General features: G+C 44.0%; 1 protein-coding gene across 9 annotated transcripts in view; it reads right to left on the bottom strand.

Moving 5' to 3' along the window:
- GNG12 (G protein subunit gamma 12) overlaps positions 1–21,601 on the bottom strand; it is a 128,853-nt gene that overhangs the window by 66,110 nt on the left and 41,142 nt on the right. For 7 of the 9 annotated variants that reach the window (XR_010410907.1, XM_064588991.1, XM_064588990.1 and 4 more), the window contains exon 2: positions 10,635–10,687. The exons of the other annotated variants lie outside the window; for them this stretch is intronic. The gene's annotated coding sequence lies outside the window, so the exon portion shown is untranslated. The remainder of the gene's footprint in view (positions 1–10,634; positions 10,688–21,601) is intronic. 9 annotated transcript variants of the gene reach the window in all.

Genomic DNA, 21,601 nt, shown 5'->3' with positions numbered 1-21,601 from the left:
TATAAAAGTGTCTTCGGGACGCCATTTGTCACAAGGAAAAAAATGCTCTGCAAATTCTCACCTGTAAAATGAAGATGTTATCATGATGGGAAGAGAATGACACCATTATTTGGGTGTTTACTGTGTGCCAAGCCTGTGCTACACATTTCACAGGGATTGTTTCACTGAGGTTTCTCAACAACCCTGTGCAGTATTACCCTCACCGTGTTAATGCAGAAATTGAGGCTGTAAGAGTAAATGACACGCCCAAGGTCGCACCTTGTCCAAGGTATTCAGTGGTGGATGTGAGGCTGGGCAGGCTGAGCTTTATTCTTAGCTCTTGAGCCATGCTGCTTCTGCAACCAAAAGTCACTTTGTACACTACAAAGAACTAAGGAGCTTTGCAAGATATTTTTTTAAAGCAGGTAGCTGCACACATTTTGATTTGTTTTTCACAAATTCCTATTTGATCAAAAAAAAATTGCTAGAGAACTGGGCTACTTTTTCCAAGGCTATAAGAATATTTAAGAAATCGCTGCACCAGTCAAAAGCAAATAATGATAACAGCTACTATTTATTAAGCCTATAGTATGTGACAGGCCTCTGTGCCGAATTCATTCCATGATTACCTTCCCTTAATCCAGCTAGCTTATGAAGCACCTGGTAGTACCCTCATTTAACAAATGAGGAAATGGAGGCTCAGAGACTCTGTCCAAGGTATCCCAGTAGCTAAGCAAAGGTCTGAACTCTGGTCCATCTGCCTACACTACGCACCTCCTGGGTGTAAAGTGTGCACAAATAGAAAGAATGTTCTAGTTAGCAGCCTATTAGCGATTTAGTACATCTAGATATTTGAATGGCCAAATGGGAAGCACTACATCCTTTCAGGCCAAGAGAAGAACACAGGTGAGCAGCGGTAGGGGAGTGCAGTTCTGCCCTCACAGCCTCTGGCTCCAACATCATCTGGGGCATGAGGGAGGGCACAGTAGGAGGGGACGGAGGAGGGGGGAGCCACATCCTGCCATCTTTATAAACAGCCAGCAAAGAGAACATGAGGGCATAAACCAGGTTCACATCTGGATTCACAATGTTGAGTCCTGCCATGGGAACCGGTCCAGTGATGGAATTGCCCAAAATGCATTTAATACATTCTTAAGCATTTAATACATTCTTATCCCCAAAGAGATTCCAACTCTGACTCAAATACCTTGCTAGCGTGTGTCACTTGCTCATCCAGAACTCTGCCTTTACCAGAGTGTGGGGGACCTAAATGTACGGTGACCCACCTACCACCACAGCCGCCCAACCAACCTGCACATGACAAAGGAGGGCACCTTGGCAGAGAGGCCCAAGTTCACAGTGCTGGCGCCAGAGAAGGCAGGAAAAGCTGCTGACTCCAAAAGGATGCTCAAGCACAAAAGAAAAACTGCAAAAAAATCAGGGGGTTAGGGGGTGGTCCTTGTAGAGCACATTCTGCAAGCCTTGATTTTTCAGAGATCATAAACTATGGATGGAGCCTTGATTAAAAATCCCCCTGAAGCATGGCAAAACAGCTCTCAGAAGAAACTACGTTAGGGTCATGAACATGAGAAACAGTGGTTGAGCATGGAGTTTCCAAATGCTAGCTTTCTTTTGGGGTTGTATCAAGTGCACTTTGGTGCCATGGTAGGGAAAACCTTCCCAGAGGCAAGGTCAGAGGCTTCCCTGGGGTCTTAAAGGCAGGGTGTTGGTGGAAGCCTGCCTCTACCTGAAATCTCTGCCACCCAGGCAGATTTTCTCAGACAGGGTACACACACACACATACACACACACACTTCCGACCCCATTAAAGGGAATGTAGCAGGGAGCCAGGCTTGGCTTTGTAGAAGCAACACCTTCCCAGCAACTCCAAGTTATCTGAAAATCGTAATAAGACATTTGAGAGGGAAAGGAGGAGGTAGGGAGCTCCAATGCTTGCCCAGGTTTCAAGCACAGGATGAAGGGCTGCTTTTAGGGGTGTTAAAGAGGAGTTCCTTGTATTAGCCAGGGGTTAACAGTTCATCTAACAAGATGCTAAAGTGGAAGTTTCCACTCCAGCATCAAGATTCAACAGATGGGAAATTCCAAAGCACGGGGCCAGACCATTATGTGGAAATTTCTAAGAAGTTGAACTAGCTGGCTCAAAGATCCAACAAGAGGATATATAAACAGGTTCAGGGCAGTGAAAAGTGACAGAGGATTCTGTGAGGCAGATTCCTCAGAAATGCTCTGATTCCTACCCTTGCTCCCCAAGATGGCTGGGGTGGAAGGAGCTGGCCTTTCATTTCAAGCCTAGAGAAAAGGGTTTTTTTTTTTTTTTTAAAGATTTATTTGACAGAGAGAGATACAGCGAGAGAGGGAACACAAGCAGGGGGAGTGGGAGAGGGAGAAGCAGGCTTCCCGCCGAGCAGGGAGCCTGATGCTGGGCTCGATCCCAGGACCCTGGGATCATGACCTGAGCCGAAGGCAGACGCTTAACGACTCAGCCACCCAGGCACCCCTAGAGAAAAGGGTTTTAAAGGCAACATTTGGAAGGCTTGATATGGGTCTCCTAGAGTTTGGGGACTGGTATGCAACTCCTGCCTGAGGAACCAAAATGTGAGAGGACACAAAAGAGGCCTCTGGTGGCAGAACAGAAGGCTGGATCAGGGAAAGTGGTCATTCTCCCCCTTCCCCCGGGGGTGGGGGTAAGGGGGTGAAATAGTGTGAACTCTGGGCTCCAAGAATACCAGCTTTGGTCTCCTTAAAACAGGTTCGACCCAATGGGCTTCATGCAGCTTGAGGGTGGGAGAACACGAATGGAAACCAGAAGCTGCTGGCTGATGATTGCAGCCAGCAGAAGGAGACATACTGCGTGAGTGCTGGGAGATCCAGATGGAAAGTTCCAGCAGCGAATCCTTGAGAAAGCCACGGAAGCAGCCAGGACAGAGAGTCCATTTACCCATCAGCCAGGCTCAGAGGACCCAGTGCCAGGCAGGACGGTAGCAGTCAGGTTAAGAACCTTCCTCTCTTCCTCCCCTCCTCTCTCTGCGTCATCTGGGGAGGCCTGACGCAGTGGGCAGCTGAAAGACGGGGAGACCTGTACTGGCAAGATGGAGGGGGAGGTCTTCTCTTAGAGTGAATACTGACTGTTTATAGACCAGACCGTGCATTTCCAATTTCCAAAGTGAACGTGTATGTGCGGTGTGTGTGTGTTACTTAAAGGGGCCATAGGACTTCTTATTGCCTAAGAATAACGAGTATTTGACAGAGAGAGAGAGAGAGAGAGAGCACAAGCAGGGGGAGGGGCAGAGGGAGAAGCAGGCTCCCCACTGAGCAAGGAGGCCCGATGCGGGGCTCAATCCCAGGACCCTGGGATCATGACCTGAGCTAAAGGGAGACTGAGCCACTCAGGCGTCTCGGCTTAATTAAGTTTTTAAAAGAAAATGGAGGAAAGACACACCTTACCAAATAAACTTTAAAGGAACAGTGGGAGACAATATAGCTGGGGGCGCCTGGGTGGCTCAGTTGGTTGAGCTTCTGACCCTTGATTTCGGCTCAGGTCATGATCTCAGGGTCGTGAGATGGAGCCCTGTATCAGGTTCCAAGTCAGCTTGAAATTCAGTCTCTCCCTCTCTCTTCCTTCTGCCCCACCCCTAGCTCATGCTCACTCTAAATAAATAAATAAATAAATAAATAAATAAATAAATAAATAAATACACCCACACATAAATAAATAAATAAATAAATATATCTTTAAAAAAAGAATACAGCTGTGTCTTAATTAAGTCTCACGTCACGTGTGCAATGTAGAAGTTACAGCCAATCTTTGCTAAGCACAGATTATGTGCCAGGCACGAGACCAAGGACTTTTCAAATACTACCTCATTCAGTCCCCCTAACAACTCCACGAGGCAGAGGTTATTATCCCCTTGGACCGCTAAGGAAACTAAGGCTCAGAGAGGTTAGGCAACATTCCTAGAGTCACACAGGTAGGTAAGGAACCTGGACTCAACCTCAAGTCTGACATCTAATCCTGAACCCTTTTTATTCTCACAGATGAATGGTTTTCAGCAGACAGTGCTGACTGAAGCAGGGCAGGAACTTGGATCCTGCCCAGCCTTCCCTCTTGGGAGCCCAAAACTAGAAAACCAAAGAACAGGGCTCAAAAACCACTGAACTGCATGATCTGAGCAAACTCTTCCAACCCTGGGATTCTATGATTCTATCACCTGTGGGTGGAAAGGTGGATAGAGGAAGACACACAGTAGCAGATGTGGGGAAGAGGAAAAACACGGAGTTTGTATCCTGCATTCTCATAGAGACAGCCGAGAGGAGCTGGTTCTAGTAGGTGCTTCCATAACAGACCCGAGGTTCACAGAAGCATAGTCCTGTGTAGAAATAAGTGGTTCAGATAATGCAGGTAAAGCACTTAGCACAGAGCCTGGCACCAGAGTCAGCATTTTGGTAAATGGCAACTGGGACTGTAAAGAGTTTACACATATGCCTAAAAAACTTGACATGCAACTTAATGCAACACACTCAGCCACTGATATCACTGTGTCCCTTCCATAGGGAACTATGTTTATCATGGACACTAAACATTATTAGTTGAGCCAAGACAAGAAACAAATGCATAAGATTAAGCTGGCCAAATCTAAAACAATTTAAGTAAGCCTGAGCAATGGCTCTTAAACAGTAGGGGACCATGAAGTCCTCTGAGAAAATGATGGAAACATAACCCCTTTTTCCACTTTAAAAAAAAGTACATATACACAATTTTGCAAATAATCACAGAAGCCCATTCACTGACTCATTCAATGGATTACTGATCCACTGGAGCCCACCCACTGTCCTCAGGTTAATAGTCACTGCTCTAGATTCTGGGGATGCGATAGGAGATCCATAGGCCCAAAGCTGCCCACCCGACCCCACGGTGGGGTCACCCATCCTTCACCTCTCCATATGCTCATTGTTACTAGTCTTGATCATGATACCAACCCTGGAATAGGTAGTCAACATAACTGAAGCTGAATCTAATTTTAAACCTTTCCAGTTTAGTGGACCCCCCAATTCAGAATTCCTAAATCAGTGGACTCTGGTACCCAAAAGTTTTATCTACTTGGCATGCTCTTACTTCCTTCTTCTGATAACGAAATTCTTCCTTCTTTCATAAGGACCCCATTCTATGGGATTCTGGAGGGATTTACCCTCTCTCGAGGGCCACATGAACAAAGCCTGGCCAAACAGATACTGCTTACTGTCATCTGTGTACTTCTGGCCAGCTTGATTCAGGAAAGGAATCCAAACTGGGCCAGCTAAGATCCCTCCTTGGTATTGTTAGAACAATGGCAAGAGAGGCAGTCTCTTTTCACTGAGATCCATAGCTGTGAGGATGACGGCAATGTAACACCGATGGCTACCTCTGGTACCATGGTACGGGAAGAGCTTGCCTGTGAATGAAGTTGACAGCATTGAGCTGAGCCAAAAGATGGAGAGAGTGAAAGAGAATGGCCTGATAATATCTTTTGAACTCCTGGATACAGCTATACCTGAAGTCCATTCCAGTACAGATTTCTTAATTATGTAAGTCAAGAAACTAGTTTAAATTGGATTTCTGTTACTTGCAAACAAAATAACAACAATCATAAATAACAATAATAATAAAATAACAAATAAGCCTGACCTAAATGAAAATAAAGCCCGAAAGGAAGTTCCCATTCCTGGGTAGTACTTGCGGAATTCTAGGCTGATCTCTGACAATGATCCTACTGAATTAACGGTTTTTCATCCTCTAATATTCCTACAGAAAGTCTAGGCTTAACCTTCTCTCACACAACCCTCTGCCCCTGACAGTTCTTCTTACCAGTGCTGCCACCAATCAGACCCTACTTCTTGCAATAAGTATCAAAGTTTCTGACCTGAAGAAGAAAGTCCCAGAAGTGCACAACAGTCACCCAGGCGAGCCCAGGTTGTAGTTTGTTAACAGCAAGCAAGTACTTGCAGGCTGCTATTCCTATTCCCATGAGATTCTCCAACTGCCCCAGTTCTCACCTGAACACTCCAGTATCAGTAGTGACCTAGAGCCAGGGGGCTCAAAGCAGAAGGAGACCTACTTGTAGAGCAAGGTAAGAGGGCCAAACAGGTCACAGTGGACAGGGTCGATGCAAATTCTGTGTATCCAAAAGCCACTCCACAGACCTAGTCAGGGTGTAGATGATTTGGGACTGGGGAGTAATAATATTCACAGAGTCCTTTCAGGAAGCTGTTTATTATTCTTTTAGAACAGGGATGGTAAGTCACTTTCAACTCCTGTGCCAAGTTTGGTCCACAGCCAGATGCCCAGGTTCAGCGTCAAGAACCACGACAACCTGTAAAGTCTAATACGGGGGTGGGGGTGGAGCACAAATATATGTATTTGTGATTCCAGCTGAAACCATTAGAGTTTATCCTTGGATTAAGTGCATACCTGGACTAGAAGGGCTTTTCTTGGGCTTTTCCTGGAGGTTACATCATTCACCTACACCCAGGACAGTCCTCATTATTCTATTTATTACAGGGATGTTGTTCACAACCTTACGTGGTCTCCTCTTAATGAGCACTTTGGAGAAATGACTCTAAGTCTTACCTCTTCCGAATAACTATCACGCTTGCATCTTTCAGCCACTGGGCACTGTTACCTGAGCACGGGTCTTTCTGGGAGCGACTACCCAGAAGCTCCAAGGCAAGACTGGAGGACCTCACAGCCCACGTACAGGCTCTCAGCCCTATGCTAGGGGCCCAACCTTACCTCTAACTTCCCCTACCCTGCCTTCCCCCGCAAATTTCCTGCCTTCTTTATTTCATTATATTATGTGTGTATTTAAAAGCCACCCCAAAGGCAGCTCTTTCTGCCCATGGATCCTGCCCGTTTTTTTTTTTTTTTATGTTATGTTAATCACCATACAGTACATCATTAGTTTTTGATGTAGCGTTCCATGATTCATTGTTTGCGTATAACACCCAGGGTTCATTGCAGTACATGCCTTCCTTGATGTAGTGAAAAGAAGGGCCATATGCACCCCAATGTTCATAGCAGCCCACGCACTTTAATAAAACCACCCTTGTGGGGTGCCTGGGTGGCTCAGTCAGTTAAGTCGGTTTCGGCTGAGGTCATGATCTTGCGGCTATGGGATCGAGCTCCGCACCGGGCTCTGTGCTCAGTGCAGAGTCTGCTTCAGATTCTCTCTCCCTCTCTCTCCCTCTCTCAAATAGATAAATAGTATCTTTTAAAAAATAAAAAAATTAAAAAAAAATAAAACCACCCTTTTGCACCAAAAATAATAAATAAATAAATAAAATAAAAGCCACCTCAAAGCTCTTTGGAAGAAGAGAGGCATGTATATTAGATCAATCAAAATACTATAAAACAACCTGGATGGTGAAAGGAAGACAGTTTTACAAATGCTGCCTGTTCGGGTGGCTCACTGGGAAGCTCTGGCTGAGCAGGCTGAGAAAGTGGTGGCCTTGGACCAGGAACGGCCCGAGCCAAACTGTCAGCAACTGTCTCGGTCCTCCTCCCCCTCTTCCCGCCCTCCTGCCTGCATACATCCCGCCTCCCCATCCTTCCTTGGGCAGCTGGGTGCCCTCTGGCCCATTCCTGTGTATCCCACACCTACTTTCTCTTTAGGACTCCTGGTTGTTTCCCTTTTCCAACTCCTCCCATCAAATCAAAGCAGCTCACACTTACAGGACCTTGTACTTGACATTGACAGGTTGTCCGTGGCTGATAACAGTTTATCCAAGTATCTCCTCTCTGTGGGATGAGTACATTTTAACCAGGTATTTTGAAGAGGGTAAAAATTCAAAGAACTCATTCATTAATAGTGGAATAGGCTGTAATGATGGTAGAGAGGCAACTGAATTGGGGGGGGGGGTCTTCTTGAAAATCCCAAAGAATTCTATGTGAAGCAGTTAGCACAGTGCCTGGCACAGTCAGCACTCAAGATCACAGAGGACACTAATGATGACTACTGTTATTGTTATTAGTGATCCCACCATGACTACCACTCGACTACTCCCTGCCTATTCCTCTCTCACTACCACGACCACCACCACGAAGGTAACTGCCCCTTTCTGAACACTGGCTAGCCACAGATCCATAATCCATTAATGCATTTTCATTATCTTTTATGGTTCACAAAACACTGGCACATACATCATCCTTTTAGATCTTCTTGGTAGGCCACAAGTTAAACATTATTCCCATTTTACAGATGGAGAAACTGAAGCTCAGCTAGGTTGAGTTTATAAAGTCCCAGAGGCAGAAAGCAGGAGGGTCAGGGCTCCAACCCAGGTCTCCTATAAATGTCTTTTTTTTTTTTTTTTAAGATTTTGTTTATTTATTTGACAGAGACATAGCGAGAGTGGAACACAAGCATGGGGAGTGGGAGAGGGAGAAGCAGGCTTCCTGCTGAGCAGGGAGCCCGACACGGGGCTCGATCCCAGGACCCTGGGACCATGACCTGAGCTGAAGGCAGACGCTTAATGACTGAGCCATCCAGGCGCCCCTAAATGTCTTCTTCTTTCCATAACGAGTGGTGCCAACTGCACAGCAATCACATGAGAATCATCTGAGCCCTTTAAGATTCCTGGGGTCCACCCCAGACCTAATAAATGGGGAGGGCCCAGGGGAGCCTGTATTTTAACAGGTGCCTCACGTGACCCTGCTGAGCTGCTGATGGACAACCAAGCACAGTGTCCATGCTGCCTCCTGGCTGACTAAGTAGCAGCTATACTCTTGGCCTTCCGTGGGGTCCTGCAAGGAAGGCCTGGGCAGCCGTCTGCTCTGTAAAGTCAGTTTTCTACCACTGCCTAACTGTTCCCTTACCACAATCACATTTAGGTTCAAAGGAAGCACCGACAAAGCACTGGAGAGGGCAGACTAGCCAAGGTGAAGAGAGTGAAGTGCACAACCCAGCGTTTGGCGTTGAAGTAGTTCAGAGCAGGGCAGATCCCAGACGGCAAGAACAGGCAGAGAAGGCCATATTGCAGAGAAGGGAAAATTCTAGTGGGCCCTGCAGAATGACAAGGGTTTCCAAGGAGGGAAGGGGTGAGGAGCACGAGGTGTCCTCAAGAGAAATGGTAAATGGAACAGTCTGGCTGGAATAAAAGGGGTGGTGGGAGATGAGCAGGAGAGGAGGGGGCCAGATGACGGATGTGGAGAAGCCAGAGAGAGGAGTTGAGGCTGGTGCCGGGGATGATCTGAGACATGGACAGTGACAGCCTGAGAGATGAGCTGAAGGATGACCAGTGTGGCAGCGGCGAATGGAGGGAGGCTTGGAGCGCGGGCAGCCTGGCACTGGCAAGACCACCTCAGAGCCTACTCAATTGAGATGCCAGGGGGCAGTGCCAGGGCCCAGCAAATCAGAATGGGGAGAGAGGGCGGTGGGCTACGGGCTGGGCATGGATCTGAGCCCTCACTCCATGCCCTCCTTTTTTCACATGACTCAAAAACACTGTAGGATAGGACCATAAAAATGGCCACAATCCTTCCCCTCCCTGTATCCGTGTTCCTGTGGTGCAATTCTGCAGCTCCTCCATGAAGGGGCTGACTTTGTATCTGTAGCCTCTTGAATCCAGGCCAGCCACATAAGCTCACGTTAGCCACCAGAACGTGATGGAAGCAACGTTGTGCCACATCTGAGCCTTAGGCTGGAGACGTTCCTGCTTTCACTTGGTACCCTGCCCAACCCCACGGGAATATGCTCAGGGTAGCCTGAAGGATGGTGAGGCACACATCTTAGAGTCATTGTCATCACGCTAACAGCCAGATGACTCTCAGAAACAAAGCCTAACCGACCTGGACCTGTAGCTGACTGCAGAGACAGGAGTGGTCCCGGCAGAGACCAGAAGAATCACACAGCAGAGCCCAGCCCAAACTGCCAACCCACAACATCGTAGGATAAAGACATGATTGTTATTTTGAGTTGGGAAATTTTGGCTCAAATCTCTGGTAGTGTATTTTGGGGGTGATTCCTTATGCAGCAAAAGCGAACTGCTATACACTGCAAATAACAGTATCACCACAGCATTAGGGAGTGATGCCACATGAAGCCCCAGAAACTTTTTCGCTTAAAAAGTATATTACTTTCCTAACTCTAAAGTCAGTTTTCTACCACTGCATAACCGTTATGTCCCAACAATCACATTTCGGTTCAAAGAGAGAGGAGAGGAAAACTACAGCAAGAAGAAAGCTAGTAAGTTATAACTGTGAGCCAATTTTCATTACAACACACTATAAGGGACTGTCTGAATTCCTTGGTCAAAATAACACTTTGTTGTTTTGGATACTGCCTGAAACAAGCAGACCATCAACAGGGGCCTGGAAATAGTTTCATTACAAGAAAAAGAAAAGTTTTATTTTAATAGTATTTGGCATGTAATCATAATCTTTTCCCTGACCACGTTCTTAGCCAAGGAACATGGATTGGTCTTTTTTTTTTTTTTTTTTTAAGGCTTGGAGACGTCTTAAATCATTTCAGAGAGGAAAATAAGAAGTGTGAATAAATAGACATCTAATCATAGTACTGGTAGGGAATGTATCTAACTGAGAAGTGTGAAACATTCAAAAATAATGTCAAACAGTCACATTGTTTTAAAAATGAAAGAGAACTCACCAGTAAGACTTCCCCTGGCCCACCGTTTTCAGGTTGTAAGTGGGGGAATGAATCTGAAATAGAATTAAGCAAACATTCCGTAAATAAATCATACTCAGGAAGGGTGTGCTTTCAGTCCCAAGAGACCGCCATGATGCTGAGTATTTATTCTGTTAGTTAAAGATTAGCAAAGCCTTTTCTGGCTCCTGGTGGAATAGGGAGAGTTTTTTGCCTACATATTTCAACTTCCTGAATAGAGAGCATTCTCTCATCTACTTCAGAGAGTGCTGGACGTCTGAAGCCAGTACTATAAATGGTAGTGTTTTCGTCCAAACCCCTCCAAGTCAGCAGAAGCCTCCTTGGTTGTTGCTCTCGCATTGGTCCCTCAACCCCTTTTGCTAGGACCAAGTCATTGCTCCCTTTATGGAACCAGTGAAAAAATGGATGGTCCAGCACAACCTGAAGGACAATGGGAAGAGTGTACAAGGCTTCCTGATAGTGGCCACCTGATCACAAATCACCCCAAACTTTTGTTTTATCGATAAGGGTGAGCCTAAGGCAGTGCTGCTCAACAGAACTATAAAATGAGCCATTTATATAATTTTATATTTTTGAATAACCACATTAAAAAGGCAAAAAGAAGTGGATGAAATTTTAATATGTTTAACTGAATTTATTCAGAAAATTATCATTCCAACATATAACGAATATAAAAATTACTAATGAGACATTTCACATGCTTTTTTTCATACTCAATCTTCAAGACCCAGCACATCACAACTCAGACTAGCCATATTTCAAGTAGTCAATAGCCATGCTGGCCGGTAGCCACACCAGACACTGAGGGAATCCAATCTTGGCCTTTACAGGTCCCGGCAAAGCCAGTCAAATGCATATGGAGATTTTATTCATCTATTTTCCTGCTCCTTGTAATCCATCATTACCTCATTCATGATGTCATTTTACTAGAAATAATCATATAATAATAGCAAATATTTATATAGCACTTACTATTGCCAGGAACTATTCTTGGCATCTACCTCAATTAATCCGCGCAATAACTTTATGAGGTAAGCATATTATCATTCCCATTTTGTAATGAGGAAACTGAGGCATGGAGAAGTTAAGTAGCTTACTCAAGGTTATAGATGGTGACAGAGTTGAGATTCTTTTTTTTTAATAAAGCATTATTTTTAAGAATTAATTTATGTGAGAGAGAAAGAGAGAGCATGTGAGCGTGGAGTGGGGGGCAGACGGAGAGGGCCAGAATCTCAAGCAGACTCCCCACTGAGCGCGGAGCCGGATGTGGGGCTTGATCTCATGACCCGGAGCTGAGATCACCACCTGAGCTGAAACCAAGAGCTGGGCGCTCAACCGACTGCACCGCTCACGTGCCCCAACAGAGCTGGGATTCTAATCCATGTAGTCTGCCTCCAGAGCCCATGTCCTTAGCCACTGGACTCTCAATTAAATGTGAATGGCTCAAAATAAGATAACTGCTTTCAGTTTTAATTATAACCACCAAGTGACTCAAGGCTGCTCTCATGATACATGGTCAGATAATAGTAGTGATGGCAGATGGAGGAGTTATGGGATGTGCTAGCAAATTAAAATAAAAACAACATGGAGTGAGAGCAAAAGCACCACAAGCAGGCCTGGGGTCAGGACTAGGTCTGGGACTACAGTATGGGGTTAACAGCAGGGGGAGGAGGGGTGTCAGTCTTTGGAAAACCCTGTCTTCATGATTTTTCTGATGGAAGAGTCCATCACTTTGATCAGATTCTCAAGGGGGTCTACAAGTTAGACACCTCTGTATCTGTCCTAGCAGAGATGGAGAGGAAGAGAAGACGAATCAGGTAGAAAGGAATTCAGAAAACACATCCTTCTACTTAATCCATGGTCCGCAAAGAAATCACACCTAATGAGAAAAATAAGATCCACATGTGCAAACTCCATGCCCAAGTAGTAGGAAAGGGGGTGGATCAAGGACACTGTTTAGAATCAACAGGCCTTGGGCTGAGGCCGCCGCAGGAGGCTGCCACCTGAGCCTGAACCTGCTGAAAGTCCTTCAGTGGCTTCCTCTAGGTTCTAGGATCAAGTCCAGCCTCCTCAGCCCACTCAAAAGCCACAGTGGTCTTGTGCCTGAGCACTCAGGTATCTTGTCCTTTAGCCACAGAGACATATTTACAGGTCCCAAAATGCCATTCACTCACTCCTCCGTGCCTCTGCAGATTCTGTTCTATCAAATACATCCTTTCTCTACTGTATCAGCCTATCTGTAGGTCTCAGTTCAAAAGTCACCTTCCCTGGGAAGCCTCCGTGAACCCCTTTGGCTGACTTAGGGACAACTCTCTCTGCATCACGGCCAGTGGTCACTCAATTCAATCGAGAATTATGTACTACTACTACTACTACTATGGATAATAATAAAAGTTGGTTTTTATGGAGTTGTGTGCCAGGCACTGTTCCAAGTGCTTTGCATGTTCCTTTAATCCACTCAGTAACCATATTGGGGAGGTTCTCTTATTACCTGATCTAGCAGGTAAGCAAACTGAGGCAAAGAAGTTAGCAGCCTAAGGTCACCCAGCTCATAAGTGGCAGAGCCAGATTGTGAATAAAAACGCACTGGGATAAAGAGTCTCCAACTCTCCAAATATGTCCTTTAACAAAGCAAAAAGCAAGTTTTATCTTCATCTTTTAAATCCAGCCAGTGTTGAGGGGTGGTCATTTCCTATGCCTGCTCAGTACTAGAGGGAAAAGATGCAACTCAGATCTTGACCAACTCAATCACACCTCCAACAAGTTCTTTTTTTTTTTTTAATATTTTTTTTGAAGATTTTATTTATTTACTTGAGAGAGAGAGAATGGGAGAGAGCATATGAGAGGGGTTAGGGTCAGAGGGAGAAGCAGACTCCCTGCCGAGCAGGGAGCCCGACGCGGGACTTGATCCAGGGACTCGAGGATCATGACCTGAGCCGAAGGCAGTCGCTTAACCAACTGAGCCACCCAGGTGCCCACCTCCAACAAGTTCTTCAGCTTCCCTTCACTTTGCACATGGATCTAAGTAATAACATGCCCTCTGAAAGCCTTGGGTGACCATTATAAAGGAATGCCAGAAAGGATACTTTATTTTATTTTATTTTTTTAAAGATTTTATTTATTTATCTGACAGAGGGAGACACGGCGAGAGAGGGAACACAAGCAGGGGGAGTGGGAGAGGGAGAAGCAGGCTTGCCACAGAGCAGGGAGTCCGATGCGGGGCTCGATCCCAGGACCCTTGCATCATGACCTGAGCCGAAGGCAGATGCTTAACGACTGAGCCAACCATGCGTTCCAAGGATACTTTCCTCTAAAAAAGATGATACTCAAGTGAAAAAAAAAAAGGACACAAAACCCTTTCTTAAGGTTTATTTGGTTTCAAATAACTCAATATGACTATATTCCAAATATTGTTTTAAATAAAAGTCTCATGCTGCAAATCTCCTTTTGCTGTCCAGTCATGGCTTTGCCCTTCTGTACCCTGCAGTTCCATGGTATGTTTCTTTCCAGCACTATCTAAACTCCCTTTGAAGGAATAAAAAAAGTGACCTTGGAGGAGGACACTCCTCTCTTTCTTTCCCTAACAGTGAAAAAGACAAACGTTTCAAGATCTGGGACATACACAGACGTCTAGGGAGAGAAAGAGCTCTTTGTAGCTCACGTCAGAGACTGCATCACGGTGGCCCAGCCTACCACCGGCAGATAAGGGCAATTGGCCGTAACACCCACCCTTCCTACTGCATCCACAATGTAAAAGAAACCACCAACTTCCCATGTATATGGACATCAGCATTATCTCAGTTATTAACAACCAAACTAGTAACAACCGATTGTGTTTTGACTCTTCCGAGCTCCTCTTCTTCCACAATAAACATTAACCTAATTGTTATTGAGAGCTTTACTGAGTGCAAATTATATGCCAGGCATGGTTGTACTGCTGGAGACATAGCAGTGAATGAGGTAAACAAGGCTCCTGATATAGGGACCCTCCCACCATAATGGGAGGCAGAGAATAAACAAGTAGACAAAGAAGTCTGTAAGATAACTTCAGTGACAAGTTCTACAAATGTTTCCATATAAACATGGAGTGACGGGACCTACTGAAGAGTTTAACAGTGTCTCTCTGGGCAGCTATATGGACGAGGCGGGAAGAGGCAACAGTGGATGAATGGATCAGTGCTGACCGGTTACAAGGCCATTCACTTATTTAGGTGAGATATGATGGCACCTTGGCACAGGACAGTAGAAGTTGGCATGGAGAGAAGTGAATGGATTCAGGATAGGTTCTGGAAGTAAAACAATGAGGACCTGCTGATGAAGTGGATGTGAGAGATGAAGGAGAGGATTGGATCTAGATGACATCAAGGTTTTGGCTCAAGCAACTGGGTCAATGGTAGCTTCTTTGAGGGACAAACAGGTTGTGGGAGGAAAGAAAATCCAGAATTCTGATTTGACCGGGGCACCTAGGTGGCTCAGTTGGTTAGGCGTGCGGCTCTTGGTTTCGGCTCAGGTCATGATCTCACCCAGGGAGTCCTGGGATGGAGCCCTGACTGGAGCTCCTCGCTCAATGGGGAGTCTGTTTGAAGATTCTCTCCCTCTGCCCCTCCCCCCACTCACATACACACTCCATAAAATAATCTTTATTTCTAAAAAAGAATTCTGATTTGCCCTTGTTAACTTTGAGATATCCAGGTGGCAATGTCAAGAAAACATTAAGGATTCTAGAACTGTTGCTGTCAAATACAATAGCTGCTAGCACATGTGGGAAATTAAACTTAAATTAAACACAATTAAAAACTCATTTCCCCAGTCACACGAGCCATATTTCAAGTAATCAAGTAGACAAAGAAATGGCTTTGTACTGAACAGCAACAGTGTAGATTATTCCATCCCTGTAAAAAGTTTCACTCGAGGGGTGCCTGGGTGGCTTAGCTGGTTAAGAGTCTGACTTTTCTGCTCGGGTCATGGTCCCAGGGTTCTGGGATGGAGCCCCGAGGCTCATGGGGCTCCCTGCTCGGCGGGGAGTCTGCTTCTCCCTCTGCCCCACCTTGTGCTCGTGCACACGCTCTCTCAAATAAATAAATCTTAAAAAAAAAAAAAAGTTCCACTCAATAGGAATTATCTAAAACGCACATGATACCTCGCTAGACTCCCTCCACTACTATAACATTTAATATAATTATAAGATACAAAATTATAGCCCTGGGAGATCTTTAACCTTAAACAGCCATTGGAATCTGATCAGATTTGTTTCAAGTCTTACGTTAATTCCCTAGAAAATACATACTACAGCACTGTGGGAGAGTGGGGTGAACACTAGATTTATAGGCCTGGCTTCCAGCTGTCTTGACTATCTTGACTACCAGTGACTTCCAGCAAATCATTTAACTAAAATGTGCCTCCACCTCCCCACCTATAAAATGGGGAGTCACCCTGAATGGACTATACTGAGAAGCATGTTGGAGAATGTTTGCAGTTCTCAAGACATCTCTACTGTTCCCTAGTCAGGTCTATTATGATTTCACTTGCAAATTCTGACACATCGTCTCGTCATCTCAAATGGCAAAACGCGTAAGAAAGGGCCTTCAAAACATATAAAAGGCGTAAAAGGTACATACTCCACAAAGGTGAGGGAAAATATACCCTTTGTCTTGAGTCTAGCATAGAAATTTGTTACTAGATGTTGCATGGCTCCTGACTTTATAAAGTAATGCTGTAATGTGTCAAAGAATCAGGAATTCTGTCTTTCACCTTTGGGGCTCAAGTCTTGAGCCCCAAAGGTGAAAGACAGACAGTAGGAACCAAAATGGCGACATTTCCCCCCACTGTGCAAGGGCTTCTGTCCCAGGAAAGTGCACACCCTGAGCAGGTGAACTGGCCTACTTTAACCAAATGGTGCCACCCTACTACCTCCTACCCAGAAGAGCTGGTCTGGGCTGTTCATGGGGAGAAACTTCCACCTGCCCCCTGTCCTTAATCCACAGAAAGCTAGAGACCTGAAATCTTGTTTTTAATTAAGAAACTGCTGGTATGTGTCCTCAACTAATTTGTAGATAATTGGGGGGGCAGGGGAGTAGCCTGATTATGCCAAAGCTAGCAAGAAATTTTAAAAAATATACATATAATTCCTATTTTGCCAACCTCTATGAGAATATATAAAAAGCCAGAGTAAGCACTTGAAATGTTACACTCAACGTATTTTTTCCCATTTCCCTACTGAAAGGCAGTGGCACTTTTTGGGCATTTTTTTGTTCATGTGTATGTGTGTGTGTGTGTGTGTGTGTTTCCCCCAATGACAGTTTTAAAAGGACAGCAAGCGTCTTTGGGCCCACATGCCCACCATCCTAGGGCTACTACCTATTTTTGACTGTTACCCTCCACAGACACCCATGTTTCTACTGACTGTGGCCATAGTTTATATGCTATTGGTAGGAAACCCAGTGAAAGCTTTTGGGTCGGAAGATCTGGATTCGAAAGCCACTGATGGGGTGCAAGTCCTTGAACACTTTACCTCTAAGCCTCGTTTTCTTTTTTTTTTTTTAAGCCTCGGTTTTCTAAACTGTAAAAATACCTTTAGCACACAGTTGCTATAAGAATAAAAAGGGAGAACGTTGGCCCAATGCCACTAGGAAAGGCTCCAATGATGATGGCTATTCTCTTCTTCCATTTTTTAAAAAATATTTTCTGTGTGTTCCTACACATATTCATAATGATCATTTAAGGGACTTCTCCCTCACGTTGAGAAGTCCTAATATATTAAATCACTCCCTTTCTGCTAAATATGTAAGTTGTTGCCAGTTTTTTATTATTATAAATAAGGTTATACTGGATATCTTCATGCTATATAGCTTTTTTCATTCCTTTAACTTACGTCCCCAGCTTCCCTAAATTCCTAACAGTAGAATTAACAATATTTTGTTTTTAAAAGGGCTATTATTAGCATGCAACAATACCACCAACAAAATAATGGGGAACTTCTGAGACCTTGACATTTTATACGTAAAATTGTATTCCTAATGAGGTTTTAATTTGTATTCCTAATTAGTGAAAATGAACATTTTCTCCCATATATTAATGGCTTGTCACCTTGAAAAATAAGTTTATATGTTTTGTTTATTCATGTAGTAGGATCTTGATATTTATGTTATGAATCTGAACGAGCTCTTCATAGTACTTGAAAATTGAGTTAATATTTATATTTATTATAAATATATTCCCTGTATTTGAATTTCAGGATAATCATCTTTGCATTTGCACAGCATTTTAATATCAGATAAAGGGCTAGTATCCAAAATCTATAAAGAACTTATCAAACTCAACACCCAAAAACAAATAATCCAATCAAGAAATGGGCAGAAGACATGAACAGACATTTCTGCAAAGAAGACATCCAAATGGCCAATAGACACATGAAAAAGTGTTCAACATCACTCAGCATCAGGGAAATCCAAATCAAAACCTCAATGAGATACCACCTCACACCAGTCAGAATGGCTAAAATTAACAAGTCAGGAAACGACAGATGTTGGCAAGGATGCGGAGAAAGGGGAAACTTCCTACACTGTTGGTGGGAATGCAAGCTCGTGTAGCCACTCTGGAAAACAGTATGGAGGTTCCTCAAAAAGTTGAAAATAGAGCTACCCTATGATCCAGCAACTGCACTACTGGGTATTTACCCCAAAGATACAAATGTAGTGATCCGAAGGGGCACATGCACCCCAGTGTTTATAGCAGCAATGTCCACAATAGCCAAACTAAGGAAAGAGCCTAGATGCCCATCAACAGATGAATGGATAAAGAAGATGTGGTATATATATAATGGAATATTATGCAGCCATCAAAAAATGAAATCTTGCCATTTGCAACAACATGGATAGAACTAGAGGGTATTATGGAATATTATGCAGCCATCAAAAAACCAAAATCTTGTCATTTGCAACGACATGGATGGAACTAGAGGGTATTATGGAATATTATGCACCCATCAAAAAAACCAAAATCTTGCCATTTGCAATGACATATGGAACTAGAGGGTATTATGCTAAGCAAAGTAAGTCAATCAGAGAAAGACAAGTATCATATGATTTCACTGATATGAGGAATTTGAGAAACAAGACAGAGGATCATAGGGGAAGTGAGGGAAAAATGGAACAAGACGAAACCAGAGAGGGAGACAAACCATAAGAGACTCTTAATCTCAGGAAACAAACTGTGGGTTGCTGGAGTGGAGGAGGATGGGAGGGATGGGGTGGCTGGGTGATGGACATTGGGGAGGGTATGTGCTATGGTGAGTGCTATGAATTGTGTAAGACTGATGAATCACAGACCTGTACCCCTGAAACAAATATATTGTATGTTAATAAAAATTAAAAAAAAAAAATAAGCAATAGCCATATCTTGTATTAACCTCATGAGCTATGACATTGCTTCTTGGCAAAATGCTTGGCTTTTGGTTGCTTTTCAAATGTTCATTTACACCCACTTTGATTTTCACGGCAACCCTGTGAGTGAGCTGGGAGATACAATAATTCCTACTGTACACCAGAGAAAACTGAGACTTACACAGGCCAGGTGACTTAAATGGGGTCACGGAATCTCAGAGAATGGCCAAGACTAGACTCAGTCCTTCGTTCTCAGAACCAAAGGAACCAAAATAAAGGGATGTACTTTTGTGCAAAATAGATTATTATCCAAAGCACCAATTCTATATCATTTCCTATTTAAAAGCCTTTACACAAAGCATCAGAAAACCACACCTGCTGTGCTAGAGGCTCTCCAGAAATGTTGGCATTTTTTTTTTTATTCAGCTTTGTTGAGATAAAACTGACAAGTAAACTGTAAGCTATTTAAAGAGTATGTCATGGTGATTTAATGCACATTGCAAAAGGCTTCCCACCGTTTAGTTAATTAACACACCCATCATCTCATATATTTACCTTTTTCTTGGGGTGGGGTGAGAATATTTAAGTTCTGCTTTTCTAGCAAATTTCACTGATATAATACAGTGTTGTCCACTATAGTCCCCCTGTTTTACATTAGATCCTCAGACCTTATTCATCTTAGAGCTAAAAGTCTTTACCAACCTCTCCCTCTTTCCCCCTAGCCCCTGGCAACCACTTTTCTACTCTGTTTCTATGAGCTCGATTTGTTTTGTTTGGGTTTTGATTCCACATATAAATGATACCAGGCAGTTTTTGTCTTTGCTAGCATTATTTTTAGAGAATCCACCAAAACAATGCCTTACATAGCAGAACATCTTTATGCAGTTAAGATAATCCAAATAACTTAGACCTAAATTAAGTGTTGCTTTATTATTATTTTTTTAACCTAGCATAAATATTATGCTCCTTGCAAGTATTCCCTCCCTCTTAGGCTCAATGAAACCACTCTTCTCCTTGAATTTCTGTATCACTTTCTACCTTTTATAACAGGTATTTTAGTATATGTTTCACCTCTTGTACTGGATGATAAGGCCCCAAGGGTCCATAGCGTAATTTGTGTTTATATCTCCCAAAGAGCCTAGGACCCCGCTCTGCACAGAGGTGGCACGCATTCAGTGTTTTATGGAGAGATGGCGAAGCACTTTCTATAGTTAAGAGACAATGTTAAAAAAAAAAAATTAGTTAAAAACCAGAGCATTAAAGGCTGCATTAACTATGCGCCTTTCGCTACGCCACTCCTTACTTTGGCAAGCATACTACCATGAGACAGTCCTAATACGTTCTTAGGCCAGATGTCTGCATTAGCTAAACAATACCAAACTACATTAAACAGAGTGTCCAACAATGTTTCCAGCCTTGGACGAATCTGTATAATTCTGCAGATATATCTGTTATGCTTTTATTTGCAAATTCTGATAAAACTCATTCCTCAAAAATTTACTGTGTACACACAAAGACACACAACTACAAAAGTCCTGGTTCAGCATTTAGGAAAAATGCAGATAAAAATATGGAACATCTGTTTCCTAATATCAGGAAAATTCACAGGAAACGATTAATGTTCACTAGGGAGAAAGAAAAATAATCTGGATCAAATTATAAAATGAAACATCCAAAGTTCACCATGTAGCCTGCAAGTCACCAGATCTTCAGAACTGAGGGGGAAGATTTCCCATTTAAACTGGTCACAGTAGAAATATTTTTATTCCGTGTATATACAAATAAACAAAAAATTGTGTGCCTCCACCCTACATAATATGCTCAGTTCCTAAAGTGAGGAGGCTTTATGTAACCCTTGGCAGTTTGGGTTGGTAGTGTGTGTGTATTTTCATAATGCGCTCAGTGCCTTACAGGGCAAATGAAAACCCAGCTAAACTGGATGGTCCCTGGACAGGGAGGATGTGGTTCTTTCAAGAAAAATCTAGGGCGGCTTATGTCTCCCAAGGAAGACTGAAAGGACAGTGGCGGGCAGGGCCATAGCAAGGTCAAAGCAAATTACAGCCGAGGGTGGGGACTTCTTCCACCATCCTGCCCCTTACAAGCCTTTCTGAACCAACTAACGTGCCTGGCAATGTGGAAGGTGCTGCAGGCACAGGAGTCACGTAAACAACCAACGAGGTAGCTAGAGCTCCAGCTGCATGTAATCCAACTGTAGAAAGTACAAGGAGTTCTGAGGGCACACAGGAGGGGCACCTCTCCCAGTCTGGGATGATCATGGAAGGCTTCCAGGGGGAAGCCGTGTTGAAGCCAACCTGGGAAGGACATCCAGGGTTAACCAGAAGATCAAAGAAGGGAGGTGTGAGCAAGGCAGAGGAAATAACCTGTGCAAATGCCCCAGAGGAAGCGAGTACCTCGGCACGCTGAGGGCTGCAAACGGCTTAGTGAGCCGGGGTGGAGAGCTTTAGATCAGAGACCTTACCACCTAAGAGGCAGTACCAGGCACAACCCAAAGCAGGGGGGTACTAGAGAGCAGGCCTTGTCACAACCCCATGAGGAAGACAGAATTAT

The sequence above is a fragment of the Mirounga angustirostris genome, unplaced genomic scaffold (assembly GCF_029215605.1).
Source record: "Mirounga angustirostris isolate CCGP_5_RB_7025 unplaced genomic scaffold, mMirAng1.0.hap1 SCAF_4, whole genome shotgun sequence".
In the NCBI taxonomy this organism is placed as follows: domain Eukaryota; kingdom Metazoa; phylum Chordata; class Mammalia; order Carnivora; family Phocidae; genus Mirounga; species Mirounga angustirostris.
Note: the sequence above shows the minus strand (reverse complement) of the source record. Positions and strands in the feature narration are given on the sequence as shown.